This window comes from Benincasa hispida, chromosome 10 (genome assembly GCF_027475165.1).
Source record: "Benincasa hispida cultivar pf3 chromosome 10, pf3_genome.v1.1, whole genome shotgun sequence".
NCBI classification, from domain to species: domain Eukaryota; kingdom Viridiplantae; phylum Streptophyta; class Magnoliopsida; order Cucurbitales; family Cucurbitaceae; genus Benincasa; species Benincasa hispida.
The window spans coordinates 46346377-46364851 of record NC_143487.1 but is presented as its reverse complement, the minus strand read 5'-3'; the positions used below and the strand labels follow the sequence as shown (position 1 = coordinate 46364851).

At 33.9% G+C, this 18475-nt stretch overlaps 3 long non-coding RNA genes across 4 annotated transcripts; 1 reads left to right on the top strand and 2 right to left on the bottom strand.

Moving 5' to 3' along the window:
- Positions 1-2788: 2788 nt before the first annotated feature.
- LOC150033401 (uncharacterized) lies at positions 2789-4082 on the bottom strand. Its single transcript, XR_016524161.1, has 3 exons — positions 3632-4082; positions 3241-3336; positions 2789-3165 (listed from the first exon to the last, which is right to left on the bottom strand). It is a non-coding gene; the product is annotated as an uncharacterized LOC150033401 (long non-coding RNA).
- A 4348-nt stretch (positions 4083-8430) lies between these two features.
- LOC150033400 (uncharacterized) lies at positions 8431-10224 on the top strand. 2 transcript variants are annotated; one of them, XR_016523983.1, is made up of 4 exons: positions 8433-8860; positions 8956-9021; positions 9106-9198; positions 9970-10224. It is a non-coding gene; the product is annotated as an uncharacterized LOC150033400 (long non-coding RNA). The 2 variants fall into 2 exon arrangements; XR_016523984.1 differs by lacking the exons at positions 8956-9021; positions 9106-9198 and having other exon boundaries at positions 8431-8860.
- Positions 10225-13222: 2998 nt separating this feature from the next.
- Positions 13223-17648, bottom strand: LOC150033399 (uncharacterized). Its single transcript, XR_016523756.1, has 2 exons — positions 17227-17648; positions 13223-17137 (listed from the first exon to the last, which is right to left on the bottom strand). It is a non-coding gene; the product is annotated as an uncharacterized LOC150033399 (long non-coding RNA).
- Between the last annotated feature and the right edge of the window lie 827 nt (positions 17649-18475).

The following is an 18475-nucleotide window of genomic DNA, read 5'->3' as shown; positions in this document are numbered from 1 at the left end:
ACTACAATTAAAAGAATGTTGCACCAAGTATAAGTTTAATGCTTGCAAGGAAATCATCAAAGAAGCTCGAAATTGGGAAGCTGGAATTGAGCATACACATTCTCTTGATTCAGATCTCAACAATTGTGCTAAGAGACTAATTTAATACAAGTTCAAGAAGACGCATCTCTGATTGTAAAAAGGCACTCTAGGATGCATATCAATGTTTTCCTAATCTTGACTCATCCTATTTAGCTTATATAATGTATGCTATAAAATCTTTTCTAAGACTATTTTTAATTGTTTGAAGTGGTTTCTTGATGATATCATTTTTCCTTGTCAAGTTTCTTTTATTCCAGGTCGTGCTATCACAGACAACATTATTATGGGTCATGAGTGTCTTCCCAATTTAAATTTAAAAAAAAAAAGGAAAAATAGTGCTACTGTGATTAAACTTAATTTAATTAAAGCTTATGACAGGGTCGAATGACATTTTCTAAAATCTATTATACATAAGCTTGGTTTTGACCCTAAATGGGTTTCTCTTATTATAAAATGTATTTCCACTGTGGAACTACATTGGTTTTGACCCTAAATTGGTTTTAACCTTTGTCACAAGTATTTTTCAATTAGCAAGAAGCTTATGTTTGAAAATCACAAAACGATTTGCTAATTTCTGGTGGGGTTCTACATTGAAGAAAAGAAGAATCCATTGGAAGAAGTGGGAAAAACTGTGTCTTCCTAAGGCTCTTGGGAGACTTAACTTTCAAGATATTGAAGGATACAATTAGGCCTTAATCGCATAACAAGCTTGACAGATATTTTCTAAACCAGACTCATTAGTTTCTAAGTTGCTAAAAGATTCTACTTCAAAAATGAAACTTTATTTCAGCTGATAAAGGTTCCTCTCCTTCCTATTTCTGGAAGAGTCCTTTGTGGGGGAGATGTTTACTCTTGAAAGGCCTCAGATTTAGACTGGGAAATGGCAGCAGACCCTTGGCTCCTTATCACATCAACGTTCAGGCCAACATTTTACAACTCTTCCTTTGAAAATTCCAAAGTTGCTGAATTTATTACAGATGATAATAATTGGGATGTAGCCTTAGTCAAGATTTTCCAATGGATATAGTGAATATCATTTGGAGAATTCCTATAAACAAAAGACATGCAGATCAATTAATATGACATTTTGACAAAAAAGGAGCATACACTATCAAAAGTGGGTACAGACTATTCATGGAGAACAAGATCAGAGAAACATCCTCAATTAGCAACCTTTTTGAAAAGATGTGGAATTCCTTATGGAAATTGAGTATCCCAAACAAAATAAAGTATTTTCTTTGGAGAGCTCTTAATGAGATTATTCCTTCAGGGGCAAATTTATTAAGAAAATGAATTGATGGATTTTGAAGTCACAAACCCCATTCATATAGCTGGATTGAAGAAGGCATTATCTGTCATGAATATTCCCCATATTGTCTGTTGGTCTCCTCCGTGTGATAAGATGGTGAAAATGAACGTTGATGCAGCTTGGAAACAAATCCTCCCAACAACTGGATTAAGGTGCTATCTTTTGAAATACTGCTTCAAAATTCATCGATGTTTCTTTTGGTCCTCCAATGGCTAAAATATATTAATATTTTTAGAGGGTATTAAACAAGCAATTTCTTTGGAAATTAAGAAATTGATTGTTGAGTTTGATAACAATTTCTTTTGTGGGTTCCAGCGCCCCTTCCCCTTCCTCTCCCATTCCAATAACTTTCTTCCTTTTGTCTCGTCCTCCCCAACCTGATTTTTCAAGCTCAGTTTGAGTCTGGTCATGAGAGCTTTTGTTCTCTTCCATTAATGAGGTGAAGTGTGTCATGCTACTAGAAAGAGATTGTGGTTGGGCTTGATTTAATATTAATCTCAAATTTCTTAAATTACAGTTAGAAAAAGGAAAATATACAATGATTCTTTTGATTTTCTTTTGGTGAGTTGATTTTTTTTAATTTATTTTTTGGTGGTTTGAAGATACCAAAACATTCTTTGCCATCAAAGTCGAGTAAAAAACAAAAGAAATTAAAATTTGAATGTTGAAGATGGCGATTAAACCCTAGAATATATAAGCAATTTGAAGAATTGCATTTTTGTCGAGGGTGAAGATGGAGGCGGGTAATTTCTCAGTTTTAAAGCAAAGCAACAGAGGCAAACAAATGGAGTGGAATCTCATGACAACAATGAGACCAAGGAGTGGGAAAATTTCATAAAATAACCCAATAGTCAAAAACTTTTCTGTGACCTCTTTCTAAAAACTTTATTCGCATTGACCGTCTTGTGAAATACCATATTTACAACCAAATTTAAAATCTCTTCTCAACCCCCGACTTCTTTATCCTACAACGATTTCTTCAAAGATAGCAAATGTATTAAATGCAACACCAACATTCTACCAAAACATTTATTCTCAACTAATATTCTACCAACAACATTATATGATATTGATATCAAGAATGGAAGGTCACTCTTAGTTATTCACTTTCAGTCCAGCTCCTCAACTCGTTCTCCTATTGTTCTCTCTGAGTTTCAATCGAACATTCACATTGTCCATTGTTTTCATCTTTGTTCAATTCATTTTGTCATTAGGTATAGAACATGATTGTTCATCAAAACAAAAAATAGAGAGAAGATAAGTGTTTAGAAAGTATTTTTCTTCCAATATCGTGTTCTTAAAAGATAGGAGATTGGTCATCATAATGTAAGTGATCGTTTAGTATTATATAAATGATTGCTTATACAATTAAATGACCTCTTACATTAACATGGGCGATCTCTTATAACTTGTTGTACGATCACTTATATATTACTAGGTGATCGTTTATGGCTTGTTAAGCGATCATTTATTACTTCATAGGCGATCACTTACTTTATTGACAATTCAAATCCAATTTTCAATTTCCTGAATGCAGATCAATGACGCTAATTTGCATTTTTGTACAATTTAGTGGCCCAAATATGAAACACCTCTGTCCATGCAGGTCTATAGTCTTCATGTTGTCCAAACACATAGTCAAGGAATTAGATATTGTCGGGCCATAACTTCATATGTCCTCCCTGATTAGTCCAGAATGCCACATTTCTGTCTTCCATTACCACACCATCTGGTCGGATCTTTGAAGAAATTCCTTCTAACACCACGAGGACGTCCTATGAAAAGACCGGATGAGACTTATAATTGTTGGTTGCCTCATTAAGAATAGTCATAATTACACTAATACGTACCACGAAGCTTGAATCCACCACTGTGAATAGATATTGGCAAACTTCAGATATGGAGTGCAGCTTACAGTGCACATGCATTAGTAAAATATCCACAATCTAAGAAAAATAATTAACAAACAATATCATTGTAAGTGATCGAGTACAAAATTAGAAGCGATCGTATAGATAATCATAAACAATTGTTTAGTTATTCCTAAACGATTGAGGATCGTTTATTTATTCCTAAACGATTGTTTAGATAATTATAAGCGATTGTTTGCTTAATCTCGAGTGATCATTTAAATAATCATAAACGATTGTCTAGCTAATTCTAAACGATCGCTTAGCTAATCTCAAACGATCGTATATATAAAAACTAAGCGATTAAATAAAGAGATTTAAAAATACTCACATCCCCAATCACTCATGTGTTCTTATCAAGTGTTTGGAAGAACTCCTTGGTTCAGAAGGTATATACCACCGTTTTCTCCACATTCTTTATTTTTGGATTGCCCCTCTATTTCTTATATGCCGACCAAAGAACATCTGAGATTGGGAATAACGGTCATATGATCTAACGAACTTTATGGAGAAGTTGGGGATAGGGACCGATGGGTTAGGATTTATCATACCTATGGGTGGTTTCAATTCCCTCATAGGTGGTTGAGATTCATTTGTAGATTGTCGAGAATCTCTAGGTTCATCCTTAGTTCCTTTACGTTGGTCTGGTTTTTCAACTGATGGTTGAGATTTTGTTTGAACTTCACTTATAGCTTCTGTAGACTCGCCCTCTTTATTTAAAATTGAAGAGATTATTTTTTATCCTTTTGACCTCTTCTGGTGAAAACTTGGTCGGCTTCTTTCTTTTTCGACACTCAGAGCGATCATTTTTCTCCTGTATTTAAATTCTAAATCAATGAATATAGTGTTAAAATCAATAATGTATAAATAGTCGTACCTTATTTTTGTCGACATCCTTTTGAATTGCACTTCCCCTGACATCGACTTATAGTTCATCTACTGAGTTCAAGTCGAAATGGCTCCTTAAATTGAACGGTTACAGAGGGAGTTGTTGTACTCAACTGATAGTTGCATGGGGAGTTGTTGATCGACGGGTGAATCAACTGATGGCTCCATGATGGTTTGATCATTAACTTGATCATCGACATTCTGTTCTTCAGTGGTTAGGTTATCAACAGCTACGAATTGACCCTTAACAGTTATGGACAGTTGTAAATGTTCATCGACTGTTGTGTCCATCAAATGTTGGAATTGTGATTCTTCATTAACCAATTGATTACATACAACCGTCCCTTCATCATCATCATCCATCAAACCATGTTGAGATGTTGGCTGATCATGGTGGTGGGGGGGTTGGTTCTTCTAACATCACCCCTTTCTTTATCCACTTGATGGTCATCCTGACCACCTCTTTGGTGATCCCTATCATGTTCCTCATGATTAACTACTTCTTGCTGTTCTTGATCAAACCCTTCATCGTTATTGTCCATCCCATCATCATGAAAGTCATTGTTGTCCTAAAGAAACGTCAACATCAATGATTAATTAAAAATTTATAAACGATAGTACTACCTAAATGATCATTTAGATTATCCTAAATGATCGTTTAAATAATCATAAACGATCATTTAGGAGAAGCTAAATGATTGTTTAGGAATAGGTAAACAATCATTTAAGAAATACTAAACTATCGTATGACAATGCCTAAATGATCGTTTTGTTGGGATTGGTGTCCTAAATCTCTCTTGTATTCTCGTAGTTTGTAAAATTTGTATAAATAAATTGTTATTTTATGAGCATACACTCAATCCAATAAACAAAGATCCTAGGTTATTTTATGTAATCTAAACATGTATGTAGAGACATACAGGTAGATCATGTTTAAATGATAATCTAAATGGTCTGTAGTAGATGGATAAGGTTGGGTATCTTATCGTGATGATACTATGGATACGACCCACTTTGTAGATGTTGCAAGTGTTGTAAAGTGGTACAAATCATCTGATTTTGATCATTTATGTAGAGACATGTGAGTGGAGGTATCCTATATAAAGAGTTTGTATAAGACCGAACCACGAAATGAATAGTCTCATATATAATGCTATTAATAGTAAAGACTTACATTTCACTAGAATGACCATAGGTGACATGATCTCAATCTTGAGTGAGTTGTGAACTCCTGCCTATGTAGGCAGTCCTTTGATTTGCATGTCTGAAAGTGGCCAAATCGCCCACTCAATATGCCTACCATTTTGAGTATTCGATTGATTAGGGAGCTAGGAATACAGCTACACAAGATGAAATTCATTCATTCCCTAGTGTCGAGGTGTGGATAAGTTGCTCCCTTAAGGGCTGATTTTGAGGCTAAAAACAATGTGGCGCCACACCCTCTCTTGGCCTGAGAAGGGTCTGATCATAGTTGGACTATGACTTATTGTTCATTAGAGGGATTAGTGGTACTTAAAGAGTTAGATGTAACTACAAGGGCAAAATGGTAATTTTGACTCAACTATACTTACGAGCAATTTATGAAGGATCATCACTGTTGACTGGTTATATCCAATGGATACGAAAATATATATGTAATACAAAGAGTACAGGTGTCGGTCTTTAATGGAGTAACCGACAGTTAACAGATATTGAATAATTTAATTAAAGAAGTTTAATTAATTATTCAAGTACCATTGGACTTCAATCTACAGGTCTATAAGATCCCATCTGTAGCTCAACGGGGATTATTGAGAATTAATTTTGAATTAATTTAAATTGTTCAAATGAATTGAGAGAATTAATTATATATGATATAATTAATTAAATTAATTATATATGATATAGTTAATATAATGTATTTGATACATTATAGTATAAAGTTTATTTTGAGAGGAATTAAATATTTGAATGTGATTCAAATACTATTGTATGGATGAGATTCATATAATTAAATTTAGTATAAATGTGATTTATATTAAATGCTATGAATGATTGAGAAATATAAAAAACTGTAGGTTTTGTGTTATATTTGATATAACATATAGTTATATATACATATAAGTTAGTTATTAAACATATATAATTATTATTTAAATTAATTTAATTTAAATTTAAATTAAAAGTTTCAAAATTAAAGGGAGGGAGTTACAACCCCTTCTCCTTAATTCTCTCTCTCAATCAAACGTATAGGGAGGAATAGACTGTTCAATTTTGTTACGTATCTTTCATCTTCTTCCCCTAATCTCTGAATGTCAGTGATTCTCTTTGTGACTTTGCCCAATTACGCACAGAAGAAAAAAAAAATTCTTCTTCCTATCTTAAAATCCTGTCAATCTTCCCAAAAAGATAACGAGCCCATACCTCCTACTTATTCTCAATCCTTAAGGAGAATATAGGAGGTTCACTTGTAATGGTGGCCACTTGATTTTGTTCTGTTTGAGATTTCAGTATGAGGAGAGTTCGTGACCGGATCGAGGGAATACGTGAAGATTTTTTAGCTTCAAGGTAAGTGTTACTTCTTTCTTAATTCTTTCTCCAAAGCATGTTGTAGAATTCTCTATATAATGCATATATTATGTTCTATAATTTTAATTTTGTTAAAGACTGAAAAATTATGAACGATCCCGCTTCCACTGTGGACCTCACGGTTCCCTTCACGTTTAGCTTATCCTAAACGATTATTTATTACTCGAACGTTTTAACAAATGCATACCTCACTTAGATATTGAACAAGCAACTTTATTTCATTTAGTTCTTGGGTAATTCACTCATGGTTTTTATTAAACGCATCACCCATCTGACACACAATAACCGTCAAGTTCGCCAAATCTTTGCGAACTTATGATATTTCCCCTTTGAAGATCTTATAATACTTTGAATGCTTGTGTCTTCGTGAGGACTTAGAGTGCTTGTCTGAAGAATCAACCTACCTATTTTTTCCCTTCTGACGATTAGTCGAGATCGTCATGCATTCATCCGATTCTACAATTTGCTGTGATGAATGCTCAATTACAGGCTGCTCCACAAGTGGATGTAATGACTGGGGCGGGGGGTCATGCTCATGAGTATATTTATCGAATACATCATGACCCCCAGACATCTCCGAGCTATCAACATGGGTATCAAGGGAGTGTTGATTAGTGTTGTTCTCATAAGATCTTATTTGCTCGTTCACTTGCATCGGATCCACTCCTCTTAGTCAATCTTCTTTGTACCTCATCTCATCTATTGTTGGTATAAGTCTAGATACAACAATATCCAACAATTTGAATGATGTAAACAAATCAATACATATGAAATAAACTACTAGTTACTCAATGATTGTTCATGATTTTCTAAATGATCGTTCATGATTTTTCTAAACGATCGTTCACCTTAATTTAAGCGATTTGTTAGATAATTTCTAAACGATTGTTTAGATTAAAGTGAACGATCGTTTAGAAATATGTGGGAGATGTTTACTTTTGGGTTGGAATACATTCCTATCTAATGACTTATACGATGGAGCCTGAGAACACGTCCACCTAAGAATTCGTGGTATTGCCTTCTTACTCACTTTGGTGGCTTAGAACTTATTAGATGTTGACAGTGTTTTGTCAGCCCAAACCTACAATGTGGAAAAAGAAATATTTGATAAATATACGTAATTTATCACAAACCCATTGAATACATATTGAATTTAATTGGAAAAGCAAGTACATTCCTGGAATTCCCTTTATACTGTAGTGTGTGACGTGTTTGGGATTTGCTACTTTCTTTATATTTTGAGCTCATTCTTCCCATGTCTTTATGCTATTCAATAAACGTTTGAATAAGATAGTCGACCAGTCATAATGTCTGAAGACTTCAGTGTCATCGACGATCCCAAATGTCGTAATGTTTATGTAACACTCCGCACATTTGTTTTAGTAATAATGTAATTTCAGTAACTTTATTATTTGGAATTTCAATAATTATTATTAGTTGGAGGACATTTTTGGAATTTTGGACTTCAAGTATAAATGCGGGAATTTAAGTGTTGGCGTGAAAAGTATTCAATTTGAAAATTAATGGCCGGAATTAATTTTCTTTTGAAAAGGAAAAGAATTTAATAGTATAAAATGGGATAAAGAAAAGAATTAAATATAATTATACTATTTCCTTTTTAGTTATTATAATTATTATTATTTTAAAACAAAATCCCTTTCTCCTTTTTCTTCCTCACGCCTCCCTACCCGAAACCCTTCCCCGTTTTTCCTCTCCATGCAAAACGCTCCAGCCGGCACCATGTGCGTCCGACCAAGCTGCCACCAGTCGTCGGTCGTTCATTCATGGATTGTCGTTTGCGCAGGTCGGTGAGCGTCAGCAAGCAGCGATCGTCCAGCGCCGCTCGTCCCTCCGCGCGCCGATCTCGCCCAACTGGTCAGAGTTGCGTCTGCATTGCCGCCGCTCCAGCCACTTGACTGCCGCGTGCCGCGCTCGTCTCCTAGCAGCTTGAGTCGCCACCGCGAGATCCAGCCACGCCGTACCTGTTCGACGAATGCGTTCGCGTCAGGGGTACCGCCGTCGCCTCCAGTCGATCTACTCCACCATCCATCGCCGTGCTGCCTATCTTCTGTTGTGTGGGTTTTCGTCGGACTCTTAGATTTGGGTAAGATCTATTTTCTTTCTATTGGGTCGGGTTTCTTGAAAGATTTTTGGATGCTTGGAATGAAAGTTAAATTAGTCGCATTATTTTGATTTTAGATTTGAGCTTGGGAAATTACAGAAGCGGCTGTTTAGTGGATTCGAGATTGTTCGGCAAGAGTTTTGGTAAAAGTTGTGGTCCTTGTTGTTGGTCTGTAGGCACGCATGGATTACTGAATTAAATGTTGACTTAACCCTTGTACCTTTAAGGTTCCAAGTCGTCGTCCATTGGAATTTAAAATCTGTTAGGAGGAGATTTTGGAGTCGAAATCTTGGGAGTGGTTGTTGATCAAGTTTCTTTAGGTAAACTTTTGAGTATTTTGGATTTGGATTTGAGGTTTCGCAGTTATTGTTGAACTAAAATTTAATGGTTGTATTCGTATGTTAGGGCCATTACTTTAAACTGCTGTCATCATTTGGTTGTCTGATTTTATCTGTGTATTTTCGATTAAGGTAAGTAATCTTACTACTGGAACTGCTCATGGGTCAGACATTAGATGTATGCTAGCATAATAAATGTATGTTATGGCAGAATGTTAGCATGATAGATTGATAGTATGTTCTGGTACGAGATCTGAGTTATTTAATTATGCACATAGACACTTGAATGCTAGTATGAGATGGTATGTGCTTCCTTATGATTGTATTTGATCTGATGATGTTGAGGTATACGTGTATGTTGTAGAACTATGATGTTGAGGTGTATGTGTATATGGTAGAGCCATGATGTTGAGGATTATATGTATGTCATAGATTCGTACGGTGATGATTATGATGTTGAGACTATGCAAATGTCCTTACTGATTAGTTAGATGCCCATTAGATTTTGTGTTTCCTTCGGGATTCACCAGTTTGTGTTTCCTTCGGGATTCACCAGTTTGTGTCTCCTTCGGGATTCACCAGAGGTAGTTGGCATACTTAACTACAGTAGGATAGGACTCAATCTCCTTTTTGTTTCATGTGTATATGTGCTAGAGGTGGGTATCTAGAGGACATAGATGCCCAACCTGACCCCAGTAGTGGGGTTGCTTACTGAGTATTTTATACTCATTCTTTCTCATGTTGTTATTTCAGGTAAGGGTAGAGATGCACCAGTGATGGACAAGCGAAATTCGTGATTGAGCCACTGGGACTAGTTTCTACGCTTCTGCATCATGAGATTTAGAGTTCTTTTCATGTTTCTCTTAATGTTTAGTTTTGATGTTTGAAACTTATTATTAAGAATTGTTTTTCATATGTATTTATTAAGTTTTATGATTTATGGGTACCCTATTATTGTTTTTAACATTTGTATTTAATAAAGAACTTTTGAACTCTCCTTATCTATTAGCATTTATTTCATCATAAAGGAGTGTCGTTTTAAGTTCCATGTATACATGTATTTTAATAACGGCCTAACTTAAGTCCTAGGGGGTCAGGTCATTACAGTTTAATTGTGTTTTCTTGTCTTTTTCCATCATCACAACTTTGATGTATAATGCCAATGCAACCTTCACGACATCTTTATCGTTTCTAAATCTGGATTTTTTAAAGCAATCTCAACATCCTTGCAAAGTTTTTCCTTCTTCTCATTTGGTTCCTTTGGTCTGAGCAATAGATGTCGTAGTCTCTCACCGCCTGTATCTCTTTCAATTGTTTTCTCGGGTCGGCCACACTCAGTTATCAGATTAAAATTATCTTGGGTGAATGTTACTCTCTTCCTCAGTATGTTGAAGCTTATAACATCTGGGTGCTCATCACTAACCTCCCTTAACAAAAAATGGTGGAACAACTGCCCATTAAACACAAGGTCCACGTCTAGTAGTGAATCAAAACACATTTTCCCAAACATCACTGTTCTATTGTAAGTTTCTTTTTAATCAGGTCATTCATTTTGTGGACCATGCAAGAGATGGGAGCATAAATATTTCTAGAAGGGACGACCATCTTAGTAATGTAACAAACATATACATTGCAACAATAAGTATAAAATCGTTTAACTAAACTATCATTTACCAAGTCCTAAACGATCGCTTGCACAAAAAATCAAATGATCGTGTAGTGGAGAGACTGGTCATGCTATATAATGCATCATCTGAAGATATGTAACAGAACAAATCTAGTCAACTGAAAACTTCTTCTACTCTAAAAGTGCCGACTGTGATGTCTTTCTTAGGGTCTACATGTCTGAGAATAACTCTATCTAATTAAGTCTCACATTCATGAGAAACTCATCATGAGACTCTATACTGTCATGGGCTATAAAACTTTATTGAGCCAATCCTCATTATTCTTTAACCTTAAAAAAATCACATATAATTACTTAGACCCTGTTGCGGATGAGTCTAAAATTCCCTCTGAAAATGAGGTTTTGAAGTTCCTAGATGCTAAAGCATCAGTCAATTGATAACACGTTTCCATAACCTTGTAATAACCGTAATTGATCTATGAAGTTAGTTTTTTTTACAATAAAACCTTCTTGATTCATAAGTAATAGCTTGAATTACTCGTACTCCCTAGAGCTAGTTAACTCATTGCCTATGCAAGGGAAAACATACTATCCTGTACTGCTCAAAACCCTCCTATAGTAACTTCTTGTTATCAACTCAATTTTATTACCAGTCTATCCCTTATGCCAATGGTGATATTGGAAGATCCAACTTACTTTTGTGCACATACCACTTTTGTCTACCTCAAATTGGATTAATTTCCTTTTTCAATCAAATTGATGGTCTTGCTAGTTCATGTTTCGAACTTGCACACTATGTCAAAATCCCTTAAATCTTACTAATGCCCTCAATAGTTTACCTCAACTAATGAAGCCTCAACATACCATGTCAATAGTTCTTGAACATTTACTATTACTAGTAACTCCATTTTATCTTATCCCTTCTCAACCTTTTATTTCGGTAATAGATTCTTGTGTTAAAACAACGTTCCATACCGATCATCTATATAAGCTATCTTTCCATCCAACTCATATTCTCCTAAAGTTCCATATGATAATGAGATATTTTTCTTTTACACCAAAACAAATTCCTTGTAACCCCTCATATCATGCCTCTAAACCATACTTAACTAGGAGTTTTGAACACATTAAATTCCTTTCTCTTTCCAAAAGAGTAAACTTTCTTGGATACTTTTTTTTTCCACTTTCCAAGTGGAACATAATCTCTTTACTAAAGTATATTTTACTTAACTCCTCCATAAGTCTTATCTTTCTCACTAAGAATTTTCATCTTGTAGAATTCTTCTTTGTCAATTTTCATGCTTTTAAACTCCAAAAAACTTTTGTTTGTTCAAATTTGTCCAACTTTGATCTCCTCATCACAATAAGGCTATGGATTTAATTAATCTAGGCACTCTAAAATAATCCTTCAACCCAAACAAATAACACTTTGCTTTATCCCCTTTAAGTCTAAACTCATGTCCAACTATTTTGGCTTCCTTTAATGACATCAATTTAGCTGATATTCCAAAAGAATCCTTCATATCACTACACATATTTTACCTAGTCCATCAAGTCGTAGTATTACCAAAGTGATTATGACTTATTAATCATTTCTAAAATTCCTCTAAAAATGTTTAGTTTTGATATCTCATAACCTTTAATAAATCCATAGTCTCTTCTTTTTCTCCTTCTTATCCATAAAACAACTTTTAACCTTATACTTGACTACGTGGCCTACGAAGGAATTTATTTATACTAACACAAATTGCAATACTCAACCAAAAAAAAAAAAAAAAAAACATAACACTAGTCCTAATGAATTCTTATCTAGACAATTTCATTCCTTGGCTTAAACATTTAAAAACCTTTATTCCTAAATTGCCATAACTCTACATAGTTTCATAGATCTTTGAACTGAGGTATATATTTGTTTGTTTCTAACATAATTTCCATGAGATAAACTAGTGCCAAGTGACCTCATAATTTTATATTTTTTTTCTCTTTTTGTAGCGTCGTACCTGAATAATCCGCTTATAATAACTTCTAACGAGTCATTGACCTAGCATTAGAATAAAACTAGTGCATTTAAGCTAAACAAATATTTTAATGCACAACTACCATAAAATTTTTAATTGATAAAACATACCTGGTGATGACGAGGAATCCGTTCATGGGCCATAGGGATAATTTGGATTTACATAGTAAGTCAATCTACATAACCCAAAACATAGGCTCTGATACCAACTGTAACGACCCAACCCTCTAGGACTCAAGTTAGGCCGTTACTAAATGCATACATGGAACTTAAAACGACACCCTTTTATAATGAATTAAATGCTAAATAAATAAGGCAATTTCAAAAGACATTCATTAAATTCAAATATTAAAAACAGACAATAGGGTACCCATAAATCATAAATGATAATAAATAGGTCTGAAAAAAAATCTTAGTAGTAAGTTTCAAACATCAAAACTGAAAGTTGAAAAACATGAAAAGGAATCTAAATATCATGAACGGAAGCATAGAACTAGTCCTAATGGCTCGATCACGGATTATGCTTGTCAATCGCCAGTGCATCTCTACCTTTACCTGAAACAACAACATAAGAAAGAATGAGTATAAAATACTCAATAAGTAACCCCACTACTGGGGTCAGGCTAGACATCTATGTCCTTTAGATGCCTACCTCTGGTGGAACATATAAACTGCTCTAGTCCTCATGGCACACATACATACATGAAAAACTAATTTCTATCCTATTGTAGTTAAGTATGCCTACTACCTCTAGTGAATCTCGAAGGAAACACAACCCCTGGTGAATCTTGAAGGAAACACAACCCCTGGTGAATCCCGAAGGAAACACAACCCCTGGTGAATCCCGAAGGAAATACAATATCTGGTGAATCCCGAAGGAAACACAATCTTGTGAATCCTGAAGGAAACACAATCTGGTGAATCCTGAAGGAAACACAATCTGGTGAATCCTGAAGGAAACACAATCTTTGGTGAATCCCGAAGGAAACACAATCTGGTGAATCCTGAAGGAAACACAATATCTGGTGGGCATCTAACTAATTAGTGAGGACACTATTACAATCTCAACATCACAAGTATCAATACGTGGTTCTATAACATACATATACATTTCATCATCATGATTCTACAATATACATATACCTCTCGTCATCCTAGTCTCATAACATACATATACATCTTATCATCATGGTTCTATAACACACATATAAATTTCTTCATCATAGCTCTACAACATACGTATGCATCTCATCATCCTCAGATTCAGCAATATCTCCAATAAAAATAATATACTAAAATCATACTAGTATTTAAACATCTCAATAAATCATAATTATCATTGTCAGACACTAGGGTAGTTCCAGTAGTAAGATTACTTACCTCGATACTAGATTCAGATATCGATCAAAGCGGCAGTCTCCAATAATCAATCTTCGAATTCAATTCCCTAACGAAGCCTGAGCAAAAACCACCCTCAAGATTCCAATCTCCAAATTCTTCATTCAATCAGACCCTACTTCCAACTTTTATCTTTTTCTCCCGTAAAATTTTCAATTCACAAAGAATTTAACTCACCCCCTTCCATAATGAAATTAATTCTTGACATTAATTTTAAATTAAATTTGTGTGACATAACCCCCTTCCAAAATGAAATTAATTCTTAACAATAATTTTAAATTAAATTTGTGTGATATTAAAAGTCCAATTTCCATAACTTCCCTCCGATTAAACCATTAAATTTAAACACCCATTCCTTCCAAAATGAAATTAATTCCTGCTATTAATTTTCAAATTGAATAATTTCAACGTCAATCCATTAGTTTCCAAATTGAATAATTTCAACGTCAATAATTAAATTCCCGCAATTACACTTAAGTCAAAAATTCCAAAAATGCCCTTAATTAATAAAAATTACTAAAATTACATAAATAATAAAAATTCGGGGTGTTACATAAACAATAGTCAAATAGAAAGACTATATTTGCAGGATCTCTAATACATTCAAGAAATATTCGAAAGTCATTTGTTGTTTCTTCTTAACCAGACTTCACATATGTAAATTGTATATCGAAAGAGCAAACACATTATATTCCATGTGGGGCTTGTTTTTCTACCACGATATGGAATTTGCTCATCTTGTGGAATAGAAGCACTAATATGAGTTCCATCTATTACACCAACACAATCTTATTAATAAAAATATTTATTTCAAACAAATTTTCATTGTAATAACGTATAAAATAATAATTAGTCAAGAAAATTACCTTAAAATAGGGATAGTATTTAGATCTAAACATTATCTCTGGAGGAACAATATAAAATTTCGAAGAACAAATAATATTTGTTCCAAGCTAACAAACTTTCTTTAGAATATGATTAAAGTATCCTGAGATTGTGTAACCTGAATGTTGGAATCTTTTTACTACTAGTCGATTCGTTTCATTTTGTGATATAGTAAGCAAAAATATGACAACTTGTTCTTGAATAGTCAAGTATCTAGAAGCTTTTAGATTAGTGGTGTTTTTTAACTCTTCACAAAATGCTACAAATGCATCTCTTTTCATCCTAAAACATCCATATCATCTTTTATGTTGACATTTAACATCTCAATCACGTAATCATGACTTCTAAGTGTAGAAGTTCTACATGGTTGTCTAAGCATTTGTGCTTTAAGAAATTCTTCCCTTAATAAACAAAAAAAATATCAAGATATCTTCATCCTCGTGTTCATCATCTTTGAGCAAATTCACCACATCATTATAAAAAAGTAAGCGATCTTTTGAATAATTATGACATAAATCCATAATTAATATCACTTGTTTAATATGTTCAAATAACATAAAGAACTAATCTAAAATCTTTCAAACACAAAGTATATGTAATCATATCACCAACAACATATCAATTAGTCAAATAACAAACTAAACATCTTTACTTACACAAAATATGACAAATGAACAACATATCAATTAGTCAAATGAACATCATAACAAACTAAGTCTTTCCTCACACAAAATATTATCCCTACAAATGATATAATTTTAGCTAAAGGTAATTGATAAATCCTTGTCTCCTAGATTCAGGAATATTAGGAATGCTAGTTCTCAAGATTTGTCCTCAATCAAATGCTTCAATACTTTGGTATAAGCTTCATCATCAATATCCTTCACGTTATTTAAAATTTCTTAGCATTTATCTAATTCTTCATCAATGCAATCTTTTGGTTTTGATGAAGTTTCACTAGTATCACCTGATGAATATTCAAGAAGTCTTTTCTCAAGAATAACGTTTCTTTTCTTTGAATCTTTTGGTTTTCTTTGAATACTATAAAAGATGCCATAGTATCACCTAAGAAGTACGGACACTGACACGCGATACGGCGACACGCCAATTTTCAAAAAAGTAGGACACGACACGTCGGGGACACGTTATTTTTTTTATTAAAAAAATTAAAATATGTCGTGAAATAAACATATTGAGAAATATTCCATTTAAAAACATCATTAACAACCATACAACCATAGATAAGATGACTAACGGTCCAATGTCATAAATCATAACAAGTTCTAGTAATTAGTTCAACACCACAAAAGTTACAAAACCACAAAATAGAATCAAAGAAGCCAAACCATATTTTCTTCATTTTTGTCCAATGTCCTCTTAACTACTCGAAGCTTCATTCTGATCACCATCATCAGTAAAAATTGTAGCTTTCAATTCTGGTTCGTCCAAAGATAAACTAGCTACTTCAAGTATTCCCGCATCTTCAAATGAATCAAATGAATCTCCAATAATGTCCCACATCTTCAAAAAACACAATAACCTAAAAGTTTTGGGTTTGGGCAGATGCTTTTGGGCTGCTAACTTTAGTTTTATAAGTTTTCATTGTTTTTTCTTTTTAATTTTGCAGTGTCGTGTCCCAACCGTGTCCTACCTGTATCCCAGCCGTGTCGGAAATTTAAAAAAATAATAAAATATTCGACATGCCAGCTAGCATGTCGGACACATGTCGGGGCGTGTGTCCTACACTGACACTTGACCATCTTAGAACGGTCGGTGCTTTTTAGAGTATCACTTTATAAAACCCACAAGAAAGCAGTATAAAAATCCAGCAATCCAACACAACTTTTAACTCTTCAAATGATAAAATGAAGAACACAACTTTGGTTCATTTTGAAATAAATGATAAAATGAACCACATTTTGCTTCAAATAATAAAACGAAAATACCTCAGAAGCTAAACCATCGTGAAACACAGCTTCAATAGCTGCTTGATGCTACCGGAAAAACCAAATCCACACCATTTCGAGCTCTTAAATGAAAAGGAAATTGAAAGAAGAAAGAAAAAAGAGAAATTGAAGCTTACCAGTGAGAAGGAAAGAGAAGGAGAGAGGAAGAACACCGTTTCAGGCTCTTGAACGTCGGAATGAGGAGGTGCTGGAGAAGGAGGAGGCGCGTTGTGTTTTAGAGCTTTGAAGAGTGCTGGGCTTTTTGAAAAGCCCAAACAAATTTTTTAAAGCTTTTTTTTTCATTTTCAATTTCCCTTCATAGATTTTAAAACAAGTTTCTTGTTTAAAAAATAAAAAGTGAATTAGTTACCAAACACATCAGTTTTTTTTAAACTAAAAATAAAAAACCAAAAACAAAAAATGAATGGGTTACCAAACAAGCCCGAAGTGGTTACCAAACAAAACATCAAAGTTATTTTATGATTTTGATAAAATATAGGTATATATCCTATTTTGTCAAGGAATTGAATTCCTCAGTGGAAGCGTGTGAACACGTGTGCTTTCAAAATTCGTTTTAGAAATCGTGAAAAATAGAGAAACATACAGGATAAACATAAAACTAATAAACATGCTTTTACATTTGAAGAGAAACATACCCTTGAAGACATTCTTCAATGCTTCCTTCTCCACATCCTATGAATAGCCACGAACTGTTCAAATCTTCCTTGAACTCGAACCACCTTCCAAGATCACGATCAACCATCCAGATACTGCCATCGAGCCTTCCTTGCTATTTTCAGGACAAAGAATAGGATGATGAGATCCTTCTTGTTTTAGAGATCAAAGAGAAAGTTTTACTTTAGGTGTTGAGGGAATTGCTATACTGTAACCATTACAAAAAATTAAGAATGAAAACCATCGTTCTGTGAGAAAACTATCATTCAAGGGAGTTATTCTAACTTTATATTATATGATTAAATAATAGTATTAATTAAGTAAAAATTAATTTTAAATTAAAAATTAAATATCATATATTTAATTTAATTCAAATCATATTTGAATAATATCCTCTCTGAAAAAACGTTAGGATGACTTGTCACTTGAAATTAGGATGTTAAGCGGAAAGCACTAACAAGAATTGTAACAATAAACAAAAACAAGTAAACGAACACAAGAGCTGGTAACCCAGTTTAGTGATAAATCACCTACGTCTGGGGGACATTGTACCTAGGAAAGATAATCAACTAATATTGATGAGTTAAATAATTTACAACGTAGTACTTATTTATAATACACTAACTACTACAATGGCTCACATAGAGCAACTCCCAATTCACCAAGGCTCTCTTTAGATGTAAGACTCCCTCTCAACTGTATTTAGGCTTC